General features: G+C 37.2%; 1 long non-coding RNA gene across 1 annotated transcript; it reads right to left on the bottom strand.

Annotated features, from left to right (window-relative positions):
• Positions 1 to 4,770: 4,770 nt before the first annotated feature.
• Positions 4,771 to 5,054, bottom strand: LOC149225401 (uncharacterized). Its single transcript, XR_016246959.1, has 2 exons — positions 4,923 to 5,054; positions 4,771 to 4,816 (listed from the first exon to the last, which is right to left on the bottom strand). It is a non-coding gene; the product is annotated as an uncharacterized LOC149225401 (long non-coding RNA).
• Between the last annotated feature and the right edge of the window lie 1,843 nt (positions 5,055 to 6,897).

The following is a 6,897-nucleotide window of genomic DNA, read 5'->3' as shown; positions in this document are numbered from 1 at the left end:
AACCAAATTGATTGCATCCTATAAGAGAAGGCTACTTGGAAGACTGTGGTCATTTCCAGCAATTCCCTATAAAGTCTGGCCAAAAATCCCAAAAATCCCACCATAGGCCATTTCCAGCATTTCCCTCCCTAAAGTCTGGCCAAAAATCCCACCATAGGCCTACTGTTGTAGTTTGTAGGTTTTGTCCGCTTATAGTTGTCTCTTGCATCTACGAAGTTATCATTGTTATCAGGTCCTGCAACAACAATACCAAATAAAACATTAGGGTCATTCCACTAGCAATCAAACCATATCGAATATCCTCCTTTGCAACTAAGAAAGGTTGAATCCTCTTTGTGATGCAATGGAGGAAGCCCTGTGGTGGAACTGACGAGGATACTTTGGTCCATATTCCACCATGTAACTTGTGGCCCTTGGATTGTCACCCAGTATGCAATCAACTTGCAAGAGAAAGATTTTAGCCAATAGACTGGAGAAAATTTCAGTATTTCTAGCTCGTAGGCTAACTGAATTATCATAACGAATAATCATAACTCACCAAGAAGACATTCCACGCACCAAAAGCAATGTTCTGCGAGACATTAGAAAATGCCCAGCTGGATTTCTGCAGGTATTAAATTTACAGAAGTCGTGTTTTAAACTTGTATACTCTGTATTAGAGTTAGTTAACATTATCTCGCATGGCAACGAGGCAGAATTATATACTGCAAGGTTGAAGAAATTCTATAGGATTTTCAGTGGTACTTCTCTCTTGCATTGGTCTCTGGAAGAGTATATTGTAGATATATTCAACTCAGCTTTAGCAGAAAAGATGCTCAAGAAATTCATAATACGCCTTGCAGAATACTGTCCTGAAACAGTTTATGATGTTTTGTCGTTGTTGAATGACATCGTGTTTCAAAGAAAGAGTGGAGAAAACATTGATTGCCACTGCCAGTTCCTTCTGGGTTTGCTCACCGCTTAGTGGGAAATGCAATTTCCTTAACGAACGTTAATCTTCCATGGAATAAAATGTCGTTGTTACCTGAAATTACAGGTTTACAAACATATGATGAGGCTTCGGAAAATTGTTTGAAGGGATTCCCTTGTGTTAAGAGGGGAAGCTATGGCTCTATTGATGTGTACAGGGACACTTATTTTTTATTGCTCCAGGAGGATTGCATCTGGGGTTTGAAGAAGGGTATCTCTGCTCTAAGGAAGAAGTCATTACAGGATGCGCCCAGGCACTTGAAGATTTGAAAAATTGGTTATGTTCTGGGAATCCATTTCGGTGGAAGCTGTTCTGGCAAGTATAAATATTTTAAATGTAAAAATTATGACATGAATAATGCAGAAGAAGTCATTACAGGATGCGCCCAGGCACTTGAAGATTTGGAAAATTGAAGATTTGGAAAATTGGTTATGTTCTGGGAATCCATTTCGGTGGAAGCTGTTCTGGCAAGTATAAATATTTTAAATGTAAAAATTATGACATGAATAATGCAATTGTATTCACATATTACTGTAAAAAAAAAATTAGTGATAAATTTATCCACCCGGCATTGTACTAAATATTTAATAAAAGTTAATATGCATGAACAAAAAAATATATTTTACCAATTTTGTATTACAAACTTAATAAAAATTAATATGCGTGAATACAAAAACATATATTTTACCAATTTTAGAATTACTCCAGTTTTTCTGTAAATCCAACTTACATTTGAGTTGTGTGCAGTGACTTCATTTTTTATCTGTGATATTCCTTATGGCAAGAACTATACTAATTATTTCGATGAATAGTTTAAGTTGATTGTGTATAATAAAAAATAAAATCAGTTAAGACATGCAATCTTTTCTTGGTTATCTGTGATATTCCTTATGGCAAGAACTATACTAATTATTTCGATGAATAGTTTAAGTTGATTGTGTATAATAAAAAATAAAATCAGTTAAGACATGCAATCTTTTCTTGGTCCACCCTGCAACGATAGTGAGTTCTCGATGAAAAATAACTCGATCAGCTATCCATGGCTCAAATACATATTTATTTAATCACTGCAAATAGAAAATTAAGAGCAAAGAGAAAATTATGCAAAATTTTTATTGCAAATAGAAAATTAAGAGCAAAGAGAAAATTATGCAAAAATTAAAGATAAAAGAAGAGTGCCTACTGTCAGAACCCTCTATGCCCCAGTTTTCCTGTTGTAAGTCGCAGGGTGGGAATTGCAGGGTGGGAAGGGTCAACTTGCAGGCTGAAGGGAACGCGCAAATGAGCGTTGAGCATGGGTAGGAACCCAGCCGGAGACAACCAGAAGGGTTGGTGGTCAGAAGGTCTCAAGATCGATCCTACATTCACCTCTTAAGCAAGAATTGCACTACATGGATTATTATGGTGACATATATTGTCACATAGAAAAAATAATATGGCACTGGGAATTTCATGGTTAGAAGTGGGCAACACAACCAACAAAAACCGAAGTCTGTTTAAATACAAATAAAAAGACATCATACACGTAATTATGAAAGTTTATCCAACCGCACTTTCTGCAGCAAAGCTAGAACAACATACATACAAAAAGTTGGAACACTTACGGAACAAAACACACATTTGCTTGAAAATCTAGGAATCATTTTAAAGGGCAAATCTGAAATGGGTATAAAAATAACACCGCTGCAAGATGTTAGGGGATCCCTCTGCGAATCCGTGAGCTCCTTCAGAATCTTTTTTGACACCCATAAAAAAGAAAGAAGCACAATAGAGCCTATAAATTGAAATCCCCACAAATAAAACTTAATCCTACCAAAAAAAGCGAGCAATGAAATTAAGAAACACACACCATGGAAAAAAACCAAAACCATTCCATGCATATTGAGTAAACTAAAATAGGGAAAAGGCAAACTATAATAGTTGCAATTCAGACATTACCCAGACAAATCACCCATTGGAATGCCCTTTCTCGATATTGTGGAGCGATTCCAATTGAAACTCTGGTTAAATAGGGAGGAAGCATCCAACATACATATGCAGGTAACTTTCCGAACCCTTAAAAAAACGCAACCCACATACAAAAAGCTAGAACATCATACATACAAAAAGATGGAACAGTTACATATTCTTTGCGCCAGAAAGCTGCATAAAACAAAACAAACATTCGCTTGAAAACCCAAGAATCAATTTAAGGGGAAAATCTGAAATGGATGTAAAAAAAAATAACTGCGTTGCAAGATGTTTGGGGATACCACTACAAATCCTGGAGCTCCTCCAGAATCCTTTTTGAAACTATGGCTGCAACTTTGAATGTTGTGCAAACCCTTCACTTATTAAAACATACGAACCGAAGAATACAGATATGTCACAAGGCGATTGATATAATAATCCAATCTGATGGTCTAACAAAACGATTGGATGATGCACAACCGCACACAGTGACACGGCGCGGAGTAGCAAGACCTAGCTGTCAGAAAAACCAAGCGAGACCTAACTGCCACATAAACCTACCAGTGGCATGGAGCCTCGTAGCGGTAATGTTTTGAACAATAAATACTCATGTTTGGTTAGTTACAAACCTAACAGGATCGAACGGTAGAGTTTGTTTTAATCGTCTAACATGTAAGATCGACGATGCACAATGAGACAAGTGGTATGGAGAGGGAGTCTATTTCAAAGGGAAACGCCTTACGGCGTCGTAAAAACGCCTTACGGCGTAATTAAAGCAAAAATGGTCGTTGAGGTAACGTGGCTGTTGTAAAATAATTAATAAATATGGTGATCGGTTGAGGCACTGTTGTCCATGATCTATCCTTCTTGGCCTTCCATCCTTTTTCGTTTCATGGATATGTACTCTATAAAATCCCACGCCACGCCAGGCTTCTGCAGACAATATAGCTTAATCTGATATGTCGCCACCATATCCATCAATTTATACATCGCTTTTATTTGTTCTCGAAAAGGGCGTGTCCCATATAATACCCAGAATGAATCACTACATTGATGAATACCTGCAGTATATTTTCTCTCTTTTAAGTATAATGATAAGGATTTAAATGGGAAACTAAGCTCCGTCAATTAGTATTACAAATAAAATTGAATTTTATAAGAACCGTAAAGACTAAGATTACGCACCGGGATAATCAAATCCACGGAAAAAGCATTATGTTTTAAATAGTGGGAAGAACTTGACCTTTCACTCCACTGAGAACTTTATTAGCCTCCGTGGAATAAGAATTCCATTCCTCTCAAGTCCCGACGGACAGGGCTTCCCCTAACGCCGCCACATCAAGACGGTTAACCACTACGAAAAGTCTGAGCTTAAGGTAAATCTCCATAAATACTAGTAAACAAGAACAAAAAATTAAAGTGTCAAGCCGAATGTCATGAAAAAACAAAAAGAAAATACTATACGGGTCTTTACCTCATTCGGAGTTAGCGTCCATCCGAATCTCCATATACTACTACGCTGGAGGAAAATAAATCACCGTGAGCATAATGACGCTGGTTAAGAATTCGAAATAATGTGTGTTGTTGCACAGAGGCCTTCCAGCCAAGCCAGCAAAACAAATTAACAAAAATCAAAATCTAAATTGGGTAGCAGGGTTTTGACTTACCCTAATGAACTCCTACCATCTGATTGAACATTGAAATCTCAATCGTTCACAAGAAATGTGCTTACAAGCCACGTGAAGTCACATGTAAAAAAACGCAACCCACATACAAAAAGCTAGAACATCATACATACAAAAAGATGGAACAGTTACATATTCTTTGCGTCAGACAGCTGCATAAAACAATACATACAAAAAGATGGAACAGTTACATATTCTTTGCGCCAGACAGCTGCATAAAACAAAACAAACATTCACTTGAAAACCCAAGAATCAATTTAAGGGGAAAATCTGAAATGGGTGTAAAAATAATTGCGTTGCAAGATGTTTGGGGATACCACTACAAGATGTTTGGGGATACCACTACAAATCCTGGAGCTCCTCCAGAATCCTTTTTGAAACTATGGCTGCAACTTTGAATGTTGTGCAAACCCTTCACTTATTAAAACATACGAACGGAAGAATACAGATATGTCACAAGGCGATTGATATAATAATCCAATCGGATGGTCTAACAAAACGATTCGATGATGCACAACCGCACACAATGACACGGCGCGGAGTAGCAAGACCTAGCTGTCAGAAAAACCAAGCGAGACCTAACTGCCACATAAACCTACCAGTGGCATGGAGCCTCGTAGCGGTAATGTTTTGAACAATAAATACTCATGTTTGGGTAGTTACAAACCTAACAGGATCGAACGGTAGAATTTGTTTTAATCGTCTAACATGTAAGATCGACGATGCACAATGAGACAAGTGGTATGGAGGGGGAGTCTATTTCAAAGGGAAACGCCTTACGGCATAATTACAACATTGTGAGGTGAAAATTCAACGATTTTACCTTCACTTGAATGAGTTATCTGATATACAGATAGAAGGTTGTAGGATAAGGTTGGAACACATAATACATCATTAAATTGATCATTGTTTAGATGAATAGTTCCAGTCCCTACAACACTAAGAGATCTATCATCACCAACATATATATTTTTGGTGTTAAAATCATTTAAAGAAGAAAACATGGCTTTGCTTTTGGCCATGTGATAAGAAGCTCCAGAATCAATGAGCCACTCATGAGAATGAGAAGAAGAAGATACATTTAGTGCATAACCAGACCGATATGTTTGAAAACCACATGCAGAAAGTGCTATTCCTGAACATGAAGTTGAAGTTGAAGAGTGCTCCAAATGGGTGTTATGCTTCTTCATTTCTACTTCCAAGGATTCCATCTTCTTAAAGCATTTGGATTCTAAGTGTCCATTTCAATTACAAAAGTGGCAATGTCTATCAGTCTTCTTCCCTTTGTTTGTATTTTCCTTATCATTTTGTTGAAATGATTTTTCATTTTGAGACTGAAATTGCTTAGGACCCTTGTTTGGTTTAGGACCATTCTTTTTAGGATACTTCTTCTTAGGAATCTTTGAATTTGGTTACTGCTGGGCGGCTAAGGCTTTCTTAGACGAGTTTCCAAGATTAAGAAGACCAATATATAAGACCTTTTCTTGTTCTCTTATTAAAGAATCACAAAAGGCATCAAAAGAGGGGGACTTGTAGTCTTGTCCTTGATAAATAAAGGCTTCTCTAGTAGAATGGAAGGTAGAAACAAACACGGAGTAGGCTGGTCCCAACTTAGTAAGAATGGAATGGATAAGGCTACCATCTTCTTTCTTAACGTTAACACCTTCCAAGAGAAGTCTAAGGGTCTTGAACTTGGACAAAAAATCTTCAATGGAAGAAAATTTATTGGGGTCCAATGTAAGAAACTCATTTTCGAGTTGATGGGCTATAATTTCATTTTTAATTCCAAAAACTTTAGTGAGCTATTTCATTTCTTCATTAGGAGTATCAAGTTCTGCGATATGGAATCTAAGGTCTGGAGAAATAGACATCCCTATCAACCCACATGCTTGATCTTGCCTATTTTCCCATTTGGCTACCTTATCTTCATCTTGAGGTTTGGTTTCTTGGCCTGAGGCTATTCTGTAAAGACCTTTACTTCTAAGTAAATCCACAATGTAGGACCACCATTGGAAGTAGTTGGTGCTGTAAAGAATAACTTGTCATGGACTTTCCATTTTAATAGAAATTGAGGTTGTAGATGCTAAAACTAAGTGTTCCAATGGAAATATCTCGAAAAATTGGGCTGATTAAAAAAAACAACTTTGAAAATGGCTTCCAGATGAAGAAGTTATGGCTTTTTGAAGAAAAGTGCCATTTCTCTTTCTTCAACAGAAGCAGAGTATCGTGATGTTGTAGAAGCTAGTAAGGAAGCCCTGTGGCTTTGTCAGATCCTGTCAGAGTTTGGCTTTC

The sequence above is a fragment of the Pinus tabuliformis genome, chromosome J, assembly GCF_031772625.1.
Source record: "Pinus tabuliformis cultivar Carrire ecotype Pingquan chromosome J, CPIR1, whole genome shotgun sequence".
Taxonomy (NCBI): Eukaryota; Viridiplantae; Streptophyta; class Pinopsida; order Pinales; family Pinaceae; genus Pinus; species Pinus tabuliformis.
Note: the sequence above shows the minus strand (reverse complement) of the source record. Positions and strands in the feature narration are given on the sequence as shown.